We start from the raw sequence: 23969 nt of genomic DNA on the forward strand, positions 1-23969 counted from the left end.
TAAGCTGCCACCAAGTCCCCTCTAAGTTTTCTTTTCTCCAGGCTGAACAGTCCCATGTCCTTCAGCCTCTCCTCGTATGACCTGCTCTCCAGACCTCTAATCATGCATGTGGCCCTCCTTTGGACTCTAATCAGTTAGATCAGTCTTGCCAGATCTGACTCTGAGGTAGGGTTAAATTAGATTGGGTTTGTCATTTTTAGACCAATCTAACCTTCTGGAACTTCTGTATAATTCACACTTAGATTGACCTAATTAGAAATCTATGTGTAAGGTCTGCACCTGAACAAACTAAGCTAGATAGAGTTGCCCTTTTTAATGCAATATAACCTCCCCAAACATCTGTACCAGAACAGAGAAAGGTCATCGACAAAGTGCCATAAAGTTCAGTGCTTGGGAAGCTCCTATTAATTTTATTTACCTGTGACCTGGAAGAATGAATATACAATGAACCGATTACATTTTCTTATGACACAAAGGTGACAAAGGCCCATCTAATCCAGACTGAGTCAATTAAATTGAGATCAGATGATGGACATTTGGTGCACAAAAATAGAAAGGCAGATATTTTAGTTTGCAGACCTCACTGTGACTAAAACTTCACACGGCTATACACTAAAATTCTAAATAGGAATAAAATCATACTAATGTAAATAAATAGACAATCACAGGAGCTACAATTGCACATTATAAAGGAATCTACTTTGTGGTCCTGCACTGACTTGTCCACATAGTTATGTTATGTTATGTTATGTTATGTTATGTTATGTTATGTTATGTTATGTTATGAACTATGGGCACTTTGTATAGCATCTGTCTATAATGAACCTGGAGCCATATTGTGTTTGCCACTGTGCAAAGATCCTGTGGACACTGGAGATTACATTCTATGCAAATCATGTTACTTGTCTTATTTTTACAAAGCATGGCACAAACATAAGGACAAGCAGACTGGCACTGGGCCTCAAGGATATCAATTATTGAAAAGGATAGGAGAAATTCATCCTGTATTCTGCAGTGAAGAAAGTGTTTTGACACATAAAGATAGTGTAACTATAGGAAATAAAGATCATAGGGGCTACAAGACTATTTCATCTATTGAAATTATCTGAATAAGGGGCCATAGATACAAATAATTCTAGAGACTAGAATGTATAGAGGATTCAAAGCTATATAGTCTATTGAAATCACCTGAATAAAAGGGCACAGATATAAGTAAATAAAGAAGTAGGCAATAAAGAAATGAATAGGTGGAAGAACTTCTTTACACAAAGGTTGGTTCATAAAAGGTATAAAAGTATAAAATGAAGAGTTTTGAATGTTATATGAAGAAAATACCTCAAGTGTTTTTAACAGTTCTGAATATCCAAAGCTCAAGGTGAAAATAGTTCTATCAACAGTCATCTTTGGCAGTTTTTTGACCTATAAAAAAAGTTCCACTGTAAATTACACAAATCTAAAAGGAGACAAAAAACCATAGACAAAATAAGAAGTAGGCTTTTATCCATCCTTGGTTTAACTCCATCTAACTCAATGGAATTATGGGTCATGCGCAATCCTGATGTATTATTTACTGCAAAACTGTGCTAAAGCATGGATTATTCCCTTACAATGCATGCCCACTAGGGTCAACAGGGGTCATAGTGCCTATTACATACACTGAACAACAAAAAGAGCACAGCATCCAATTAATATAATGAGAATTCCAGAGGTAGTTTAAAGCTTGATCTTTATAAATTTGAAGCAGCATGTTCAGTTTAGACAGATTAATTAAAACAGCCAGGTACATGTTGTTATCATATTGAATTTACATCTTTTTATATTAAGGTTGCATTAGCTTGATAAAATGAGGTATTAATCCCGAGAGGTGCTAATTAAATGTGAATAAATGCCATACTGAACTTTTCAATAGAACTCAATAGGACATATTATACAAAATAAAAAGGTTGTCAGTCAATCACAACATAAATCTCTTCTTTTTACTGATAAATGCTAAGAATCCAGCTTTGTTTGGTCAGATATTTTAGTTTCAGTATGTAAAATAACAAGGACCAGTCATTTTGATGCATTAATATGTGTGCAAAAGGCACAATTGTGTGCATTTGTAAGAGATTCAGTTTTTTCCAAGACCATAGTAGTCACAAAATAATACCTAATGGTATGTGCATCTGGCAGCACACATTTGTGCACCCAGTTACATTAGCAACCCAGTATTGACTGTGTACGGAGATTAATTTTTTCAGAAAATCTTCAGAGACAGTGGGTAATTCCAGATACATCTTTCCAGCTTTTAGTGAAAGTATGCATTCCTTCAGTACTATAAGATGCAGAGATTCATTTCTGTATGGCTAATATTGTCACAACATAAAGATATATTATATTTATGCATTAATTTGTATGTTGCACTCTATTCAAATTTCTCCGGACACAAAGGATTTTCAGAAACACAATGCCAACCACCATGATACACATTAACAAAAAAGTGAATAGCTACTGAATATCCAACATAATTCGCATCTTTATTCAGAAGTGGTCTATTGACTTAATTAAGGTCAGATTCACAGAGAGTAAGGCTATCTGACTCTGGCATTTAAATTCTTGGTAAGTGTCACATGCTTATTTCACTGCATGCAGCATAGACAGTCACACAAATACATATTTTACTTTTGGGATGCATTTAGTGCCCATGGAAATAAAGGACTGACAGCTCTAGCTGGAGCCAAGCATAATGCAGACAAGCGCTGTGCAAGCTTCCTCACACAGGTCTGCCAATGAATCACAATCTTGACCTGTAGCCCTTCTGCTATTCCAGTTCTTGGCCTTTCTTTTGGATAGAGGCTGCCAAGCATGTTGAACTGAGCCAAACTGTGCAATGTGAACAAATATCCATTGGGCACTAGGATGTACTTGCACCACATTCAATATTATTTCTGGTTTAGTAATGGTTACAGCCATCAGAGTCTATACAATCCTGTTTGGCAAGCCAGTTCTCTCCCTCTAATTTAAACTAAAAAGGGCCCTCCAAAATTTCATGCCTAGGAGGAGGTTAGTTAAAAGTATTGTTTACTACACCAGTTTGTTTACAGATGCCTGTTCGTGTTCGACTGTTACCTCCAGCTGATCCTCCTGTTTGGAAGTTCTCCCGAGAGATTCGTACATTAAGTGAGAGCTGATTTTGGAAGATTTTTTGGAAAGGATTGGATGCAGCAGCGTATCACAAAATACAGATTTCATTTAGACCAAAGGGGTTCTGCATAGGCTCGTCAATTTAAAAGTTGTTTGCTTGGCTGCTTCCACTTTGCTGGTCCTTTTCTTTGAGACGCTCCCTCTCAAGAGCTGCCTAGAAACAGGGCAAAAAAAAAGAATACTTTAAAACTGACTGGTCTAAAAAGTCTTAGTGCTCCAAAGGAAATTGCTGTATTTTTAAACCGGGACTTAATGCTGAGGGTTCCTGCAACCTAATCTACCTCAATAAAGATCTCTCAATGAATTCTCTTGAGTCCAAAAGCATTGACTATACGCAAGCAGGTTCCCTCAGAACGGGTAGCTTGGGCATGTAGGCTGTATATAGCACTGGAGTGAGCACAGAACCAACTCCAAGTTATAGAGGTATGACTTTGTTAAGTTAAAATAAAACATTTAAAATGTTTAAACATTTAAATAATTCACTTAATTTGAATTAAGTCCCAAAATTAGTTTTCTCTGCATTTCTGTTGCAGGACTTAAATTGAAGTTTCAAGGATACAGAGAGGTTCAAATAGAATCCTCTCATCTCTCATTAATATATAAGCCCTTTGGGGAAAAGAAATTTGGATTGCAATCTTGTGGTAATACGTCACAAATGTCCCAGTATGTTGCAGACTCAGCCAAGTTATAAATACTGTGTCCCAGTCTATACTAGAAAATGCAAAAGCTTATAAAATACTTGGGCTTAGAAAAAACCCAGCAAGTTTGTCTTCAGTTATTCAGTAAAAGTTCTCTTAATCTTAGATTTTATGTGAAAAAAAATGCATTTTTTCTCTACTCATACAACATATTATAGCACCAACGCACTATTCCCTTCCCAGTTTGCTCTTGGAATGGTACCTCCTTTTACAAAGGACAGCTAGTGCAAGCACAATCTGGTCATTGGTTCCAACAGTCGTTTACATGCTATAATACCATTCAGTGCTATGGTTTCACTTTTTCGTGCCATGGGTTCCTGGACCATTGAACCAATCTTGGCTATTTGCAGTAAAAATGAAATTAAAGGTTACATTTGTCAGCATTGCTATGATTGATAACTGGATAAGCAGAGTTTAACTGTGTTTTGCAGGCTGCAAGGGTACTTTACATTTTAAATGACTGACATAAATACACTATCTTTAAATATAATAATAATATTTAGGGAAGAAAAGCAGGAGAGGTACATATTTCATATCTAGCTATCTAGCTAGCTAGCTAGCTAGCTATCTACTGATAGATAGATAGATAGATAGATAGATAGATAGATAGATAGATAGATAGATAGATAGATTTATATATATATATATATATATATATATACATATATATACATATATATATATGTATATGCTTAAGGCAGCTTGAATTTTTGAAAGGTAACCTAAGCATATTTCAATTTCACACCATAATATTTTGCAATTGCTTTATTATTTTGCTCAATGCAATCATTTAAGATATGAAGTACTATAGCAAAACTTGCAGGGGTTTAACTTGACACTTCATACATTTCATAGGCATTAGGGCGGAAAGAGATCTCACAAGACTATCAGACCCAGTCCCCTGCCCAAGGGGCAGGAAGTCAGCTGGGGTCAAATGATTGTTTGACACCATTGGACCTTGTCTTCCCTTGAGGTGCCCTGGTGAACGGATGTTCTCCCAGTTCCTGATGCACACCCCTTATGTACTTATAAGCTGCCACCAAGTCACCCCTGAGCCTACGCTTTTCAGGGCTGAAGAGTCCCTCAGCCTCTCCTCATAAAGCCTGCTCTCTTGTCCTCTGATCATGTGTGTAGCTCTCCTCTGGACTCTCTCAAGCTTCTCCACATCCTTTCAAAACTACGGATTCCAGAATTGGACACAGTGCTCCAGCTGCAGCCTCACCAAGGCCGAGTAAAGCTGGAGGATGACTTTTGGGTTTTGGGTCTTGCTTCAGATGTATTGTAGATGCAAGCCAGAGTTTTATTTGCTTTGCCAGCTGTGGCATCACATTGGTGGCTTATGTTCATCTGTGGTCAATCATAACCTCCAAATCTCTTTCGGTCACTGTGCTAGCAAGTGTAACATTGCTGAGCCTATAAGTATGATGCAGATTTTTTATCCCAAGGTGGAGCACCTTGCATTTCTCTGTGTTGAATGCCATCAGGTTTTTATCTACCCACCTTGCAAGCCTATCAAGGTTGGCTTGGATCACCAGCCTATCCTCTAGTGTGAACGCACTTCCCCATAGTTTGGTGTCATCAGTGAACTTAGCCAGTCTGCTTCTGGCACTAGCATCCAGATCATTTATAAATATGTTAAAATGTACAGGTCTGAAAATGGAAGCCTGGGGGACGCCACTGGTCACTGATTGAGGTCAGACTGATTGACCTGTCATTCCCTGGATCTTCCTTCCTCCCTTTATTGAAGTTAGGCACTACATTGGACCTCTTCCAATCTTCAGGTACCTTGCCTGAGCGCCACGAGTTTTCAAATATCCTCACCAATGACTGTGCTATGATGTCAGCCAGTTCCTTTAGCACTCTTGGGTGCATTCCATCTGGGCCAGCTGATTTGTGGGTGTCCAGCCTCTCAAGGTGTTCCCTCACCAGATCTACACCAATGATGAGTGCATGTTCACTCCTACCCTGGTAGATCTGCATCTTGTCAGGCAAGGTGATCCCCATGGGCTTGTGGAAGACCGAAGAAAAGTAGTTATTAAGGAGATTGGCTTTTTCCTGGGTGTCGGTTACCAGCTGCCTCATTTGGCAAGGGTCTAATGTTGTCCTTGGTTTGTTTTTTTTCTAACATCACATATCTTAAAGACTTTTTATTGTCTTTGATTCCTGTAGTCAGTTTGAGTTCAGTTTTAGCCTTGGCTTTCCTAGGTCACTCCCTACAGGTGTGGGCCAGTGCTGAATCCTCCTCCTTAGTGGTGTTTCCTGACTTCCATCCTTTATAAGCTTCTCTTTTTAAGGAGAGGAGGTCCATGAATTCCCTGTTGAGCCAAGGGGGTCGTCCAGCCCTTTTGCTACCTTTCCCATGGGCTGGAATGGACTTCCCCTGTGCTTCAAGAATCTTATCTATAAGGAGCAACTACACATCATGGACTCCCCTCCCTGTCAGATCATGGCATCTCAGAGCCTCAACAACTAGCCTCCTAAGCTTATGAAAGTTAGCTTTCCTAAAGTCAGCTTTGCGATGGATAGAGAAAGTGATCATCTCATGGTCACTGTCTCCTAGCTTCCCTTGGATTCTCAGGTCACTTACAACATCCTCCCCTATGGCCAGTACCAAGTCTAGCAGTGCCTTACCACTTGTCAGCCCACAGACTTCTTGAGACAAGTAGAGCTCATCAATGCATGTCAGGAAGCTTTGCAACTAATCAGATTTGGCTGAATACTCTTCCCTTGAGATGTCAGGATAGTCACCCAAGACAACCATGCGCCAAGAGTGTGCAGCCTCTGGCAGTTCCCTAGTGAATTCATGGTCAAGCTCTTGCTCCTGATTAGAAAGTCTGTAGTAGACACCTACTGTTATATCCCCTTCACCATGTTCCCCCCATATTCTAACCCAGAGGGTCTCAAGTCACCATCCTTGGGTGCCAATCTCCAGTTGAAGGGAAGTGTACTGCTCTTTCACATAAAGAGCTACACCCCCACCCTTTCTTGCAACATGATCCATGTTGCCATCCATATAGCCATATAGCCATATAGCCATCTATATCTGTGGTCCAGTCATAGGTGGAGTCTCAGCAGGTCTCCATTATCCCTATTTTGTCATAGTCATTTCTGCTTAGCAGAAGGGCCAGTTCCTCCTGTTTGTTACCCAGGCTCCTGGCATTTGTATACAGGCAAATGATCCTGCCATTTGAAGCCTGAGGCTGCTCTGCGCTCCTAAAACTGTCCAATCCCTGGGCTAGGAGGATGCTTTGTGCAGTCTAACCTGCTGATCTTATGGTTGATGCTTGGTAGGCTTACACTTCTGGTTATCCACCCATCCCCCAGTGAACTTAGTTTAAAGCCTGGTTGAGCAGGTCAGCCATTTTGGCCAAGAAGAGCTTCTTCCCCATTGGAGTGAGGTGGAGGCCAACCCTTTCTAGGAAACTGCTGCCTCTCTCTCTGAAGCGTGGACCCTCTGAAGCCTTCACAACAGCACCAGTGCCTCAGTCTTCTGTTTACTTCCTCAATTCATCTCTCCCTCATATGCCCATAATTCATAACCGGAAGGATTGAGGAGAAAGCTACCTGTGCCCTCAACCCTCTGAGCCCCGCTCCCAAAGTCCTGTAGTCATTCATAACTAGATTTCCCCCTGCCATGTCATTCATGCCCACATGGAGAAGGAGCATGGGATGGTGGTCAGAAAGCCAGATACATTTTTGGATCCTCTCAGCAACATTTTGGATATGGGCCTCTGGGAGGCAGCAGGGCTAAGGCATGAGTTGTCGACTGGAGGTACTGTACCCCCAGAGGTACTTGGAAAGGTGCAAGGAGGTACACATGGGCAGGCAGGGATGGAGTGCCACCACCCACCACCCCACAGTGCTGCGTCCGGGCCGCGGAGGGTGAGGGCAGCTCACCCTCCCCATGAGGGCCATACAGGTGCTGCCCAGCCAGCCAGATATGGGAGGGTAGAGCTCGCACACAGCGGTTGCTGCCACCATCAACCACCCCGCACTGCAGCATGCTGCTTCCCCATGGCTGGTCACGCATTCAGTTGCTGACAGGCAACATGTGATTGGTCAGGTGCGAGGCCCCTCAGCAGCCTGAAGAGTCACATGTGCAACTGGCCATGTGATGTGCAACCACCACCAGCACCCACTGCCCCATACCACCACCACCACCATGTGCAAGCTCTGCCCCCCACCCCCCTTCCTGACTCTGCATCTCAGTGTATACCAGAAGAGGTACACTCCTTAAAAAAGGTTGAAAACCCCTGGGCTAAGGGGTCAGGGTGGCATATCTCTCCTCTGACCCTCTCAAGAGGGAGTCTCCCATGATGATCACTCTGTGTTTCTTCTTAGGGGTGGTTGCTGGATGTCCATCTTCCTCAGGTGCAGGAGCTGGTGGCTCTGCTGTCTCTACTGGTGCTGCAAGGGGTTTGTGCCTATTGTGAAGATCCAGGGGGGTGTTGACCCTGGTGCAGTGTGCCTTGGGGCTGGTGATGACCTTCATCCAAGTGATCCCTGGCTAGACATTAGGGGAGCTCCTCTTGTCCACACTTGTCCTGCCAGCCAGCCTTGATCTTCTCTCTTCCTTCTTCAGGTGAAGAGCCTGGCAGTAAAAGTTGATCTCCTCTTCACCATTCCTGATGGCACGCAGCCTCTGCACCACAGCCTGGAGCTCCCATATCCAGCACTCCAAAGACTCCAATGTGGAGCAAACCTCACAAGGGGAGGTGTCATTGCTTCTGATCCCATGTGCCTGCAGTCATGCCAGGCAGCCCCCACAGCTAAGAGCCAGTGTGGAGGCTGAGTGGAGGCTGGAAACATGGGTTCTGACTGGGTAGAGGCCTCAGAGGTATGGGGGGGTGGGGGACAAGCCACAGAGGAGATCGTCAGGGTGCAGCGTGTCACCACCATGGTACAGATAGTAGTCCAAGCTACTGCTGTGATGACCCTTCTTTTCAGGCTTGCCTCCTACAGCCTCGTGCCCCTACTGCTCGCACTCCTGCAGCTTCCTAGCACCCACCCACCATGGGCCCCACTTACCACCTGGCTGCACTAGGGGTCTGAATTGGGGTCCACTGGGTGTCTGTAGGGGGTCCTAGGCTCACAGGGGTGTGACAGGCTTTTGCCCATGCATCTTGCACTGGAGCTGGACTTACACTGTGGCTTCTGCTGTTGACAGGCCCTTTTAAAAGCTATGCATGTATAGTGGGCCCACTGCCAGCACCGTGCCACTCTCAACAGCTGGAGGTCCCTGTCCCACTGGAGAAGGGGGCAGGTAAGTGCCTCCCCTTCCCCTAGTCCTTCACTGTCACGCATACCGGGCGGAGCCGGTTGTGTGACTCCCTGGAGCAGTCTGTGGGGCTGGGCCAAGTAGGAGGTGGGGGGGGCATGGCCCTCCTTGGCTCTTCTCAGTTGCCTCCCACAGCTGCCTGGCACCCATCCACCACCGGCCCTGCCTACCTCCCAGCTGCACTGGGGGTCTGGGCTGCAGTCTGTTGGGTGTACACTGGAAGTTCTGGGGGTCCTAAGCTCACAGGGCACAATGGGCTTCCACCTGTGCATCTCTCACCAGAGCCAGACCTACATTGCCACCATTAGACACTTAAATGTCTAATGCTGTAGTCCTACCCCTAATTAGAAATTACCTATAAGCTGGTGCTATTTATAATAGCTATAAATTCAAATATAAGAAAAATGCAACATAGCCACCTGTAAGCAACATCCAGGTTTCAACTGAATTTTAAAATGTGCCATAAAATGACACATTTTTCTTTAAAAGTTAAAGGCAAAACGGTGTAAAATTCCACATTGGCTCTTTGATTTTACTTGATGGAAATCCACAAAATCAAGGTAATGAGAAGTTAGGCCACTTAACTCAACTTGGGAGCTTCTACCAATAATGGAGCACTGGAATGATCCTAGGGTAGTCAAGGCCACAGGTACTCTTCATAACATACATTAGTTGCAGCAACAATGAATGTGTATGTAGGTGGAGGAATACAGAAGATGTGCTTAAGAGCCTTCGCAAAGAACTCCAAATTACTTACCCCTTTCATAACCACTGTCCTATTAAAAACAGCCAGTGATCTCTTTTCAAACTTTGCAAAAAGTCCCATTTAACTCCTACTTTGAAATTGTATTTATTCCACCTTTTCATACAGCATGCATGTTTATAAATATTTTTCCAATGCTTTTAAAATTACGGCTTACCCTATTTAGATTTCAGACTTTGTACCGATGCTAAATAGGTCAGCTCAAATAGGACACCACAGGATGTACAGTAGCACATAACACAGGTGGCTCCTGGCCTTTAAACTTCATCGGTCAGTTAGCTTCTGCACAAATATCATGTTGCTTTCCTACAGGAAATAATTCTTTTGAAATACAAACGTCTTTCTAGTTCCGTTTTGTATTCTTTATTAGGTGAGAACAATTTTTGTATTATATACGTTGGCAACTTTAGTGACAGATTTAATTTCTGGTTATCATGGATGCAATAGTGAATAAATCTCTCAACTGACAAATGCTGTTATATGTTTATATCTGTTGCTAAAATGGGGTACATTTCCCGTTCAGCTGTTCATTGGCCATTCAACTTTAATTGGCCAATTTCTAGCTTGTTACCAGTTGACTATTTTCCCTAGAATAGAGAAATCTCCTGACAGTCAAATGCCTCTTTCCTTCAGTATCTTTGTAGGAAAAAAATGCATTTATGAAACTTAAAAACATTGCTATAACATCTTACACACAGATATTGACCCACAAAAAGAACAATCTCCTGTGGTTACCCACTCTGCTTCTACTTTGAATTGCCAAGGAATTCACAAAGCAATAAAAAACAAGTATCCTGACAAGCAAACAAGTGCTTTATCTCATTGTAATCCCATAAATAAATGCACACCTTTAAAAATCCACAACACTGTTTGGAGATCTAAAATCAAAACATGAAAGCAAGAGTTAAGAGTTACTCATGTGGCAACATTCAGCAGAATGGAAACTAAGGGGTGCTCTTTGCTCATTCTGAATTTAATATGAAACAATTTTTTAAATTATCTAACATTTTTCTAAAATGCTTCGTTAAAAAAAAAGATTGCTACAAGGGTGTTCTGAAATTCTGCAAAGTCAAAAGCAGTGAAAAATGTATGTTTGCCACAAAAGAGATGAAATAGAAAAAGATTTAATTTTTAATCCACTGCCAAAATCTATCTGACAAACACTTGGCCTTTGGCCAGTCACAGTTGAGGCTGACATGAAGATTTGTCAAACTGGGTTAATGTTACTACTACTGTAAACTGTGTATGAATCATATTCTTGATTTTGGGAGGCTGGCAAAGAGGCAGGGGAAAGTTCCTGTTACTGATGCTGGTATTTTGGATTCTAGCTGTGATTCCCTGAATAATTTCTTTGCAAGACAAAGTGGATGTACCCAAGACATTATTGAAACAGAGAGTTTCTAAAAGTTAGTTGACTAATCACAGCAAGTAGTAACTATTCAGTGAAATTAGATTAATTACATGTTTTCATAAGATGTTCTGAAACATCACAAGGTGTCAGACTGATCATTTTTAGTTATTTTAAGGTTGGTGTCGCTCTCCACATTTTTGGTTCATGTCCTCATGAACTCTTCCTGAACATTTTGTATATCTCCATTTGGCAGCACCACTGCATACAACATACCCAATGAGCTATTTCATAATTTTATAGCAAATGTTGAAGTATGAATGTTTGGTGAGTTTTTATTACAGCATCATAGTTGCCTAGGGCTACAAAGGAGAAGCTGGGTTATCAAGTCCCATGCTCTGCTATCGCAAGCCACTACATCATGTTTGTAAACTAATCAAGCTCCATTTTAAAAATAGTTTGGCTTCCTGTGGCTCCCATCACTCTCATAAGGCTGTTCCAGAATGTTACTCCTCTAATAGCTAGAAACCTACTTCTAATATTCAGCCCAGATTGGTTCCTGGCCACTATATACTCATTTGCTCTTGTGCCAACATTGTTCTTTAGCTTTAATAACCATTTTCTATAAATACATCACAGAGAAAAACACAAGGAAAAGAGAACAATCATATCAACTCTCAGCCTTCATTTTCTTAGCTAATCAAGCCAATCTCTTCACATCTCCTCTTATGACATACAACTTTGATTTCCCTCCTCATCCCAGTCAGCCTTCTCTGCACCTGTTCCAGTTTGAATTCAGCTTTCTTGAATGTGGGTGATCAGAACTGTGTGCAGTAATCCAGAGGAATCTCACTAATGTCTGGTTCAATGGCATTAATATTAACATTAAAAATACCTCAATTTTCAGTGAGAGTGAGTTACTGGTGGGTAGAGAGCGGTACATGATCCCCAACAATGGAACTGAAAGAGCCAGATAAATAACCCTAATCTAGTCAGTCTAGAGCTGGGGATTTTATAACAGTCTTCAAACACCTAAGGCAGCATTTCCAACTTCAGACCGTGACTCAAATGAGGGTTGCAGGGGCAATGCCAGCGGTGCCGCACACAAAGGACAAGCTGTGCCTAGTGCCGGGAGCTCCCCCACCCCTGCCGTCACACTCCACTCCCAGCAGCGGGTTGTAACAAAAAAAGGCTGGAGACCGCTGACCTAATGGAAGGAGGATGGAGATAGCTTTTTCTTTGCTAGCTGTAGGGGACAGGATGAGAAGCAATGAACTCAAGCTGCAACAAAGGAATTTTGGTTGAAGATTTGGAGGCATTTTCTGACTCTGAGGGTAGTCAAGTATTGGAACAGGCTACCTAGAGAAGTTGTGGATCTTCCATCCCTGGAAATTTTCAAGAGCAGGTTGGACAGACACTTGGCAGAGGCAGTTTAGTCATGGATGATCGTCTTGAGCAGGGGGCTGGACTAGATGATCTCATAAGGTCTCTTCTAACCCTACCTTCCTATGATCCTATGAATTTTATCCCCTCATTCCCATTTGTCAAAAAGTGCCCAAATTAGTTAGCCTTTAGGATGTTTTTGTGAAGCATACTGTTTTTCCCCCTGGGCTCTGAGGAGTGAAGATAGTCTGAAGGATAGTTATTGGGAGGAGAAAGATATCATTTCCATTTTTTTTTCTCTTAATTGTAGGAGCAAGCAACAGAAATGTTATAACAAAACAAGGAAAAGAGGACTTTTTGGACTTGGCTGCTGTGAGAACCAGTGGAAGACTGAATCAGAGAGGAAACTGAAGCAGAGGTAGGGGGAGATGTGCTACAAACTTTACTACAGAATCCATTTGCTAGGCCTCATCTCGGACCCTACCTCTGCTTCAGTTTCCTCTCCGATTCAGTCTTTCACCAGTTCTCACAGCAGCCAAGTCCAAAAAGTCCTCTTTTCCACAGTTAATAAATACAAACTCTCACACCTCTCCTAAACTCAACTTCAGCCCTCCTGCATTCTAATCAGTCACATTACGTCCTCCCATCATTATTAAGGTCCTCCAGGGATAACTAACTAGTCTTCTTCCCAGGGTATGTTTTCCATCTGACTCACCCCAGGGCTCTTGGTTGAGCACTGACTCCCAGATCAACCTGACTTCAATCCATCAAATCTTTTTCAGGCTGCTTTTATTTTCTGGTCAGGCCCACTATTAGTCACCCATCCCTTTATCACTCATCTCCTCCATTATTCTATACCTTCAAGTATGAAGTATTTGGGTATCTCAGTTTACAGTTTCAAAGCTGTTGTACAGAGACAACTGTCATTCAGTTTGTCAAATTTATATTTTCACTTTCAATGGCTATTTCCCTAATCCTGCAATCAGATGTCCAGCGATAGAGCACTGTACTTGTGGAGGCACCACTGGAATTAGATGTTTCTTAGAGCTAATCAAAAGTTCTCCAATTGAGCATTTTTCTGTCATAAAATATTCAGAGCTGAGAGAGACTAATGTGAAGTAAGATCCAGTCACACACAGGTCAGTTTTTCAACCCTAGCAGGATGCTAGGGAACCTGGAATGTCATGCTTCATCCACCGGCAGGTCATGGGCTGGCCGGGAGGCCAAGATACCAGCCCAGACATCCTGATTCCTGACCTCTGACACTCCACTCAGCTAGGAGACCCAGTGCCTGTGGGCTTCCAGCTCCCCTTCAACTCACCAAAGGGAGGTTCAGTTAAAAAATTACCAAAATAAGTGTCAATTATTGCAAAAATGTTCTGATTCTGTTTGGAAAGAGATTCTTCTCCAAACTGGTGTGGGGAGAGGGGAAGAGCAAAAAAAGGGTTGGGAGGCTCAACTGAGCAGTCCTTTGGAGTACCACATGCACCTCAAATTCTTTGTTCTCCTTTCATAAAAATATTTGAGAGATTTATTGCAGCATTTTTTTACAACATTACCCTGGATAAAGAGCAGATCAGAAAAGGAGAAGTGAGTAAACAATAACTGAAATATGCAAACCAAAAAATGAAAATAAGTACCTGGTTCTGTTAAGATTTTCAAATACAAGTTCCAGTTCTTACATATTTGAGGAGTCCTACTGAAACTGATTGATTTTTGCAGATGGAGAGGAAACGACATACAACAGGACGGGTTTGCAGATCAGTGAAAGATGTGCTTTGAATTGTGATCACAGTGAAAGAACTGAGCATTTTCACATCTGGAAACTCGTTGCTGTAAAACAGAGGCTTTGGGAAAGTTTGGTTGTGGTTCGTTAATCTTTTAACTCTTCAACTGAAACTTGTTTCATTAAAGTGAGGGATGCCTGTTGGAGATCTGCCTTTATAATCTTTTGTTACTACTTCAGAGTTGGAGATCTGTTTTACGTGTAGGCTTTCTGTAGTGAAGGTTTATTGTATTTACTGAACCATATGCTTTCCTGCAGCATGCTTGGAATTTATGATGACATTGTTTTGGTTTAAGCTGACAACTACAGCATGCTTCAAGTTGGTTGATTCTCATTCAAAATTAGTCTCTATTATGCAGAGATTCTAAGAATTTTTCAAGCAATTAGTCTTTTAGTTTTGGCAATAGGTTGCTGCAGAAATTTCCCTTCATAACCAAATTGACAAAATGCTTTGCAAAGGTAAAAAAAAAAATCCCTTTGAGACAAATTCATTACTTTACCCAGAATCCTGTATCAAAATCTTTGTCTACTGAAAGCTTTTTCTGCTAATAGAAAATTCAGAACTGCTCCCAAATATCAGTTGCTGCTGAACTAAATCTCCAATATGAAACATGGCACTAGGACAGTTCCACTGAATGCTAGGTGTGTTGGGGGAATGTTCTAGAGCAGCATTTCAATTAAGGGGCATGCAAGACTATCCAGAGAGAAGCAGACAAGCCTCTCCATTACTCTCTAGAGGGTCATTAAAAAAAAGAAGTTCTCACTGTCTTGGTAAGGGGAAAAAACCTTGAAAATGTGACCTAACTGGAATAGATGCAGCAGTGTCTGCCTGAATTTGTAGCTGAAACTATACCCTTGTGGTATATGTTGTCCTATTTTTTCAGTAGGTTTTCATTCAGATGCCAACATCTCTCACACTTTATTACAACATATAGGAAATACGTATCATATTTTAGATTATTGTATTATTTGTTTCTAGTTCCTGTTCACTTCAGCATTTCTTCTTATAGGTGGGATAGGAGTAATGGTAAAGGAGGATACCTCCCAGTCACTATCCAGTGTACATGTTCAAGCAGGCCAGAAGCTTCACAATAGAACTATCAGTGCTCATTATCCTAGGAAAAACCACCCAAAGTGCTAACCATATCTCAGAAGAGACGACAAATTATCATCATATATAACAGTGTTAAATAGAGTACAATTTCATTTCAGCACAACTCTAAAATATGGGAAGCTTATTAATAATCCATGATGGGACTCAAGTGAGGCAGAGAGGCACAACTAGTTTTATCTTTTTGAAGAAGTTCAGATTTGAAAAATTTGGGAAACAATGGCTTGGGGCAGAGTTTCCTAAGGTGTGGGGATGGGTAAGTAAGCAGACACTAGGTCTGGAACATCTACATTGTCTGAAATCACAACTTCAAAACTTAGTGGTGCTGACATAGTTCGATGTCTTTTCAAGATCAAACAGTTTGCCCCATGTCTGAGAATCCTCCGATACCACCTTAAAACACATTCACATGCCCTCTTCCTTGGCTGCACCTGGATATTAAAAATTCCACAGACCTTTTTGAAAAGAGTAAAGATTTTTCCAGATGTTCTTCACTGCTTCCTCCTTGTCATGCTGTGCACTGATTTTTGCAACAATTTCTGGTCCAGAGGGTGGCATTTCAGTGATGCTGCATAATACAGTGTAAATACACACACACACACACACACACACACAGAGTCATCCTTTAATTTAATTTCTTTTGCCTAAGCTAACAATACCTCACAACTTTTATATTTTGTATAAGAGCTATTGCAAATATGGAGGTAACCTTAATGAGTTTGCAAAGCACTTTAAATAAGTCAGGATGAATGGGGAAGTTGTTATTAAAGCCACTTTAAAATGGTATTGTCTTGTCTCATTTCTTTCTTGCTTTTCAGACTTGCCATGCGTATTAGTAGCTAAAGATGTAATTTCTCAAAGAAGCACCTTGAATTTGTGCCTGTTTTCTATATAACATCTGATCATCTTATACACAATAAGAGGAAAAGACAAATAACAGTAACTGATTATTTTGCACCTATTTAACTTCCTATGACACCTTTTTCTCCATTTCAAATCCTGTGCCCATTAACAACCAAGTGTAAAGAAGACTTCTATTCCACCATGGAGAATCCTTAACACCAGCAGACTCTCCCAATGCCTGAAGAAGGGTGTTTGTACCCAAAAGCTTGCAAACAACAATTTTTCCAACTATTTAGTTGCTGTAATAAAAGATATCACATTTACCCAAAGAACCTTGCCTGCCAAGTGTAAAGAAGTGCACACAAGAAGCCATCAGCAGTGTTTGTGAAGGACATAGCCATATATGTAACAATGAAGGCATACTGCATGCCAGTTGGTCAACCCTGGTTTTCTCCGATTAAAAAAAATCCCCAATTTTCAGATTTACTTTTTTTTTGTCATAGAAAAATCAGAGCTGCCCCTACCCCTTTCATTCACCAGGATGTGTGGCACTGAGCAGCACTGATATGCCAGTGCCCTGCCCCTACCCTTGACCTTCACAATCAATGCACAGCCCCCCCACTCCCCTCTCCAGTCCCCTCACTCCTGACCCGCAGCCCCTGCATGCCCCCATTAGCTCCCTCCCAGCTGCAGTAATGTCCCAGCACCAGGACGTGAGTCCAGCTCCTGCTGTCCCACCCACTGCTTTGTGGCTCTGAGCAGTGCCAGCCCTTGCTGTTCTGCTCCCTGCCCCATGCTGTCCCTGGGAAGCCCTCAACTGGGGATCAGAGACTGACCTGGGCCCTTCCTACCAGCCCGGCCTCCCCCTGCACAGGCTGCTCTAAGGGGGCAGGAGGGCTCTAAGCCTGGCTCTGGTGGCCTCTCCTACCCAGAGCACTCTCCCACCCCCGGTCCCCATGTCTCTCTCACACATCCCTGCTACCACCTCCAACCCTCCCCCCAGCCCATCACACTCCCCAAGTGGCTCCTGGGACCAGGATCCCGCCCAGCCTGGGGCTGCTTGTCTCAGCACTGGTGTAGGCACAGGTAGGGCTGCAGTGTGGCAGTTGTCCCTGTAGCCACAGCTCCCACCAGCAGGTCCTGTCCCATCCCATGTGGCTGGCTGGGCATGCATGGTGTGAGATTTGTGGGGGGATGTGGGTCTTGGGAGGAAGGGATGTGGGTGATGGCTTTGTGGGGGTAGTTTAGAGGTGTGGGGTTTGTGGGTGGATTGTGGGGAGGTTGGGTGTGGGGGACTGTGTGAGGGTGGGTCCCCCACCCCGGGTCCCCCACCCCCCAAAAGACACAGCCCCCCCCCACAAAGCACACTGACGGCCCTCCCCTGCATGGCACACAGCCCCCTCTCACTCCTCACAGGGCACATATGCCCCCCTGCTGCAGCAGTGGCTATCAAGGCACTCAGGGCCCTCCTGGCACAGCTCCCCCTATGGCACAGGGCAGTGTGGCATGGCCCGGGCTGCCTGACACCTGTACCACATCATGTGCACCCAGCCAGGCCTGGCCCAGCCTGGCCTGGTGTGGGGCCGTGCACTTTTGAGCAGCGTCAGGCTGCTCAGGCTATCACCTGGGGCCTGGTGCTGCTTGCAGGGATTATGTGTCATGCTGGGCCAGGTCCTGCCTCCATGGAACCGGCCTGGCCTGACACCATGCAGGACCCATGCACACTGGACCTGGCTCGGTATAACACATGGTCCCTTCAAGTGGGGCCAGGCCCTGGGTGACAGCCCGAGCAGCCTGGTGCTGCCTGAAGGTACATAGCCCTGCAGTGGGCTGGGCCAGGTCCATGCAATTTGGCACTGCCAGTGTCAGGTGCCAGGCTGCCCGGGCTGTGCCTCACTGCCCCACGCTGCAGGGGGAAGGGGGGGAGCTGTGCCAGGAGGGCCCTGAGTGCTCTGATGGCCACTGATGCTGCGGGTGGGCTGTGGGCCATGCGGGGGACCCACCCCTCCCAAGCATCACCCCCCTCACACACAGTCCCACACACCCACACAGCCCCCACTCCAGTTCCTCCACCCACCCCCAGTCCCTGCTTACCTTAGACAGAGCTCAGTCCAGGTCATGCTGAAGCCTGCATCACTCTTTGCCCCACATGGGGAGGCAGCATGCTGCAGCACCAGGACAAGGGGCAGCCATAGAGATGTTCTGGCCAGCTACCAGAGCATCTCTTTGGAAGACCCCAGCCTCTGGTTGCCTCAGGACAGTCCTGGACCATACCCTGCTCTACTTTTTTACTACAGGTTTTTGTTTTGATTTGTTATATACTTGGATTTCCAAGTATCAAATTTTGAGCCCACGCTGCAAATATGCAGTGTGAGGAATGCTTCCCCCCCCAGAGCACCTCCTGTGGCATCTCAAACTGCTTTGAGATGCTGCAAGAGGCATGTGCATGGTTGCCTGGACCTGTCCTGTGGGTCTGGAGGTTGTATTTGAATGAGAGAGGCACAAACAGAAAAATAATTTTCATTTGCTTTTTGCTACTGTAAATATTTGGGTAAATTCCATGGTAAGTGGTAAAATGCCACAAAAGTATATTTTTCTTCTATTCTGGAAGCAACATGTTTCCTGTATTAATATATAAAAATGCTGAGCAAGTTGTTCTTTACTGAAAACATACTCACTAAATTTCAACTAGTCATTTACTTTTTCCTTTTAAATAAGAACATGTATGAAACAGAAGGTGATGTTGTACTAACACCCTTACTTCTTTGCAAATTCCTTTACGGATGTTGTGGCAATAAAGAATCCTTCTGATTTTAGTCTCTGGAATTTTCATATGTTGAACAGCTGGACATTGCTGTGTCAGACACAGATGACACAACAAAACCAATAGATAGCCCTCAGTTATATCCAAATATCGCTTCTTTATGGCTTTTATGTTTTTCATTAATTTAACTGCTTTGATCATCTTCTGATCAATAACACTAAAGCAGAAACTTCACCAATCATGACTGTCATATTCCACCAATGTCTGGTGTTGGTTAATGTTTTTACTCATGCTGACCAGATCAGAGCTGGTAGCATCTCTTTAATTAAAGTAATGGCTTTCAATTCAGATAGTTGCTTGAACTTTAAGTTTGCCCCTGTATAGACATTTAAGGAATTATTTCATTGGATAATGCTATGGAAAACAACTCATTTGCAGTATTCCCTTAACAGCCGAGGGAGCAAGTGGGTTGGATTTACCACTATGTTATCCCAGTTTTACAGTAGAGTAACTACACTGATGTCAAGGGTGTTGTATTAACAAAAACAGGCAATGGTCAATCAGGCCCAACTGTGCTAATGCCTCATTACTAGTTTTCTACTTTTGTGATGTTGAGCAAGATGCAATTTTCTCAAGATGCTTTCTACAAGTTTACTCTCAATTGCCGTAATTCCCACATATTAATTTGAGCTTTTCCATTGAAATAAGGTAATCTAGGGGCTGGCAAAATTTTCTGGCTAGGATAGGGGAGGGGGTCAGAATGACCCAGCTCAGGTTGGAGGTGGGCAGACTGGGCCACTTCTTCCCACTACTCAGCTACAGTGTAGTATGGTGAAACTCCACCTCCACCAGATCCCAGGCTGCCCAGCTGTGGTATGACACCAGCAGAGCTCCCCTTCTCCTAGAGCTCTGAGTGGCTGACTGCAGTGTGGCATAGGGAAAGACCACTGCCACTGAATGTTGTAAAAGCCATGGCTTCACAGGCCAGATTCAAAGGCTTTGTGAGCTGGATCTAAGCCAAAGGGACATAGGTTCCCAATCCCCGGAGTAACCAATCCATTATTTTCTAATTGCATAAAGTTATACAGGGGTTGCACCTACAAAGTTATGGTAGGATATTTCTTTTAAGAGAGGCAGACTCATAATTTCTCATCATATCCTTGTGCTTATAACTTCAACCAGTCTTTCATAATATCTCCATCCCATCCCAGGTTCTCTGTAGAGCAATGTTTCAGCAATTCCTCATGTTATTCATATTTGCTAGTCTAAATCCACTCCAGTCCTTTTGAAGCAGGCCTCTCAATATTTGTATGATTTTGAATGTGTAAGGTATGGTTTTTACTATAACAAGATGTTATCTATGCCAAATAAATACTTTGTCATGTCAGGTCTGTGGCTTTGGAATTCTCGCTATAATCTGAATTTCTCTTCCTGTCTCTAATCCATCTTTGGAGCCAATCAAGCCTAAATATATTATACTACATTGGTTTGATACTTTGAACTGGATTTTGTCTTTATTAAATCTGACTTGCCTCCCTGACTCTGTTCATCACTTCCTCAGGATTCAGTCACTTTCAGCAGTACTCTTTGCAGCTATCTGTAATTTGGATAATAAAAAATGACTTGCACACCTTCTACACCAGTGAACGGTTTTAACACTTCTTCCTACTTTATCAAACTTCAGAGATAAACTGATCCCAAATGGCATTCCCGTAACAGTATCACACAATGACTTGTGGCAGGTGTATAACTATGTGTTCTCTTCATCCACTTCCACATGCCAGTACCCATTTTGCTCATCAAGCAGCATACATATGGAGTTTTCTTCCCATTCCATTATTTTACTACATCTGGATAGATTATGCAATTGTCTCGGTATATACTTTTGTTCAAGTTATTATGATCAAAAGACATTCCTTGTTTAGTGAGACTTTTCATCCTTTTGAACAGGGTTCAATCCTGACCCAAAGCATTGAATCAATACCAATTCTAAAGTCTTACTGAATCTTTTGCATCACCTCTTGTGAAGTCCCCCAGCTCAGAACTCAAGCAGACCAATTCCTCACAAAATCTGAACAAGTCAAAGAACCAGGCAGCATGAATACAACTATATACCTTAGCTGATTAAATTTAATACTTTCTCTTGCAAGGAAGTTTATTTCTATGATTCATTTCTGCTCAACTGGTGAAGCTGCATGCTTCCCAAATCCTCTAGTCAACACAGTATTAAAGAAAAAAGGAAACCTTCCTACACATAAAATAATAATAAAAAGCTTCAATTTCCTTAAAAGATGTATACTCTGAATAAACTCTGACAGAGAGGAATTCCAAAGGCATTCAAGCCACATCTACATGGCAAACTTACTACAGCAGCACCCTCAAATACATGGCATATTTTTAGACTGGAAAAAGAAAAAAAAATGTCCGAGAGATGGGAACTACATGAACTATGGAACAACTCATGCTTCATAGTAATCCACAAATTTATCAACGATTACAATATTCCAATAAGCACCCTTCTTGACTTCAAGAACTCCTGTGTCACTGAATCAATCATCGAGTGAACCAAAGACTAGACTTCCTAAACTCTATACAATTTCATCTCATAGTTTAGATTTTTTTCCTTTCATTTAAACATATGTATTTAGTCTTCCCCAAATTTACCTGATCTTTTGCTCTCTAAAGGTTTTCTCTGCAGTTATGTTTAACAGTTATCCTAGACATACTGTATTGCAGCTATATTGAACTTTATACAGAGCAAAAGATTCTTGAACAAATTGTTTGGAGGGAGAGGGAAGGGAAACTCTACAGAATTTATTCTGCCACCTTTCTACATTAAGCCTTATGATCCGTTAAATCATTTGGAACATGGATTCAGCCCATGACTGATATCAGTGAATAGGGAATGGGATTCCCCCAATCAACAGAATAACCAGGGGTAATCCAGAAGCTTCATTTTTTGCACAGATGATAGCACAATCTATTTTCAGAACCTTTAGAGAGGAAGCCAAACCCTGTGCAATAGAAATAGTGTAATTCTATTAGTCCCATTTGGCTGGGTGGTGATTGTTGTCCTACAACTATAACTTTCAGCAAATGTTACAGCACAGTAGTAGACTGCACATTAACAGAGTCAAATTCAGCACCCAGTTCACAAGGGACTTTTCTAGGAAAATTACTTTTAATTAGAAAGGAAATATAGTGGCTAGGATGGGGATTGATAGCCAGGACTCTTGGGTTCTATTTACAGCTCTGCTAATGACTCACTATGCAAACATGGGCTCATATTGTATATGCCTGTATGGAGGAAGACAGCACTGTGTTGTGACGAGATGTATCCCTAGGCGTGCTACCTCTAACAGTATAGCTGCATGAGTACAGTGGTACACACTTACCCATAAGTTCTGCTCTCATCAAAGCTTACCAATATGCAAGCAGCACCACATGATAGATGCATGACTTCCAGTTCAGAAGCTAGAGGATGTAAAGCGTAAAGACAGGGTGTTGCCTTTGCCCCACAGACATGTAGGAAGAACTGAATGAGGAAACAAAGAGCCTCCTTAAATTACATTCTGCAGCAACAATCATGAAAGAGAGAAATTTGAATAAGCAGGGTGCTTCTTTCCTTAGGGTGTGATGTAGTCTAAGGAGGTCAAAGGAAGAATGAGGGCTTAAATACACGTAAAGAAACATTGTTTGCTGATTTAGCCCAAATTGTCCATAGCTACAAAGGACTGGTTCATTTATATGATATTGCCTTATACTACGCAGTCCCATACAGTTTGAAACTTAGAGCATTCCTTCTTCTCATTTCAATTTTCAGTGCATATTGCAGAAACTCTAGTTTTGATCCTGGCCACTTCTTAGCTACTGTAATCTTCTCTTCTCTCTAGTTCCTCTCAGCATCAGCTTTCCTCACTCCACACTATATGGAGCAGTGCTTCTGAAGCCCTTCTCCTCTCCTACCATTCCAGCCATGTACTTCTTCCATATAAATGCTTTCATAAAGCTTCTCTTGCTTTAATGTTTGGTTTTTTTTATTTTCTAAACATCTCACTATTTTACCCTTTATACAGCCCTGCTCTATTTTCTACCTAAAGCTTCTACTACAACTTATTGCCCCCCCACTGAATGTCTTCAATTTCTTGCTTTAAACTTCTCTTTCATACCTAGATTCATACCTCTTCCTGTTTCCCTGAAATGACTCTAACCAAGCTCTGCTTGGAATGGGGCAATCTCCACTCCTTTACTGAAGTTACGCATAAAGAGGAATGCAAGGTTCATGGGGCCAGTGTGTGGAAGAAAGAGGGAACATGACTAATTCTGTAGCTCAGTGATAAGTCTACTCAATACTGTTCTAGGTTCTCTTCTCTTCTCTGCATAAGGGATGACTCATGCATTTTACATTAAAATTTAATTGGATAAAATATAATGCATGAAAAGTGTTAGCCATGCCCCTTGTTAGCCAAATCTGTGATTTGTACAGTTGAGGGAAAATGTTGACACAAAAAATACGAGCCCTGAGAATCCCCACGTAGCAAACCAATTTAAAAAGAAACCTATAGATAAAAAATATTATGAACTGATATTTTTTCCTTCAGTGAGAGGCTGTAGTTAATGTATTATAGTATAATTTATTTCTATTTTCTATACTGTAGCAAAACATCATGGAAAAGATAGTGCTATTCAGTGTTTTATGGTGTACTAGTGAATGGAAAATGTGCCAGATTTCATGGAATTGGAGAAACAAGACACTGTAAAATCCAAAAAATCTGATATAGTGACAACATCTTGTTTCCAATTTTTCTTGAA

General features: G+C 42.4%; 1 long non-coding RNA gene across 1 annotated transcript in view; it reads right to left on the reverse strand.

The window, feature by feature from the left end:
- Window positions 1–413: 413 nt before the first annotated feature.
- Window positions 414–23969, reverse strand: part of LOC102572489 (uncharacterized) — a 46130-nt gene continuing 22574 nt past the window's right edge. The window contains exon 3 of the long non-coding RNA XR_002090754.2: window positions 414–3337. This is a non-coding gene — a long non-coding RNA (uncharacterized LOC102572489). The remainder of the gene's footprint in view (window positions 3338–23969) is intronic.

The sequence above is a fragment of the Alligator mississippiensis genome, chromosome 5 (assembly GCF_030867095.1).
Source record: "Alligator mississippiensis isolate rAllMis1 chromosome 5, rAllMis1, whole genome shotgun sequence".
Lineage (NCBI taxonomy): Eukaryota > Metazoa > Chordata > Crocodylia > Alligatoridae > Alligator > Alligator mississippiensis.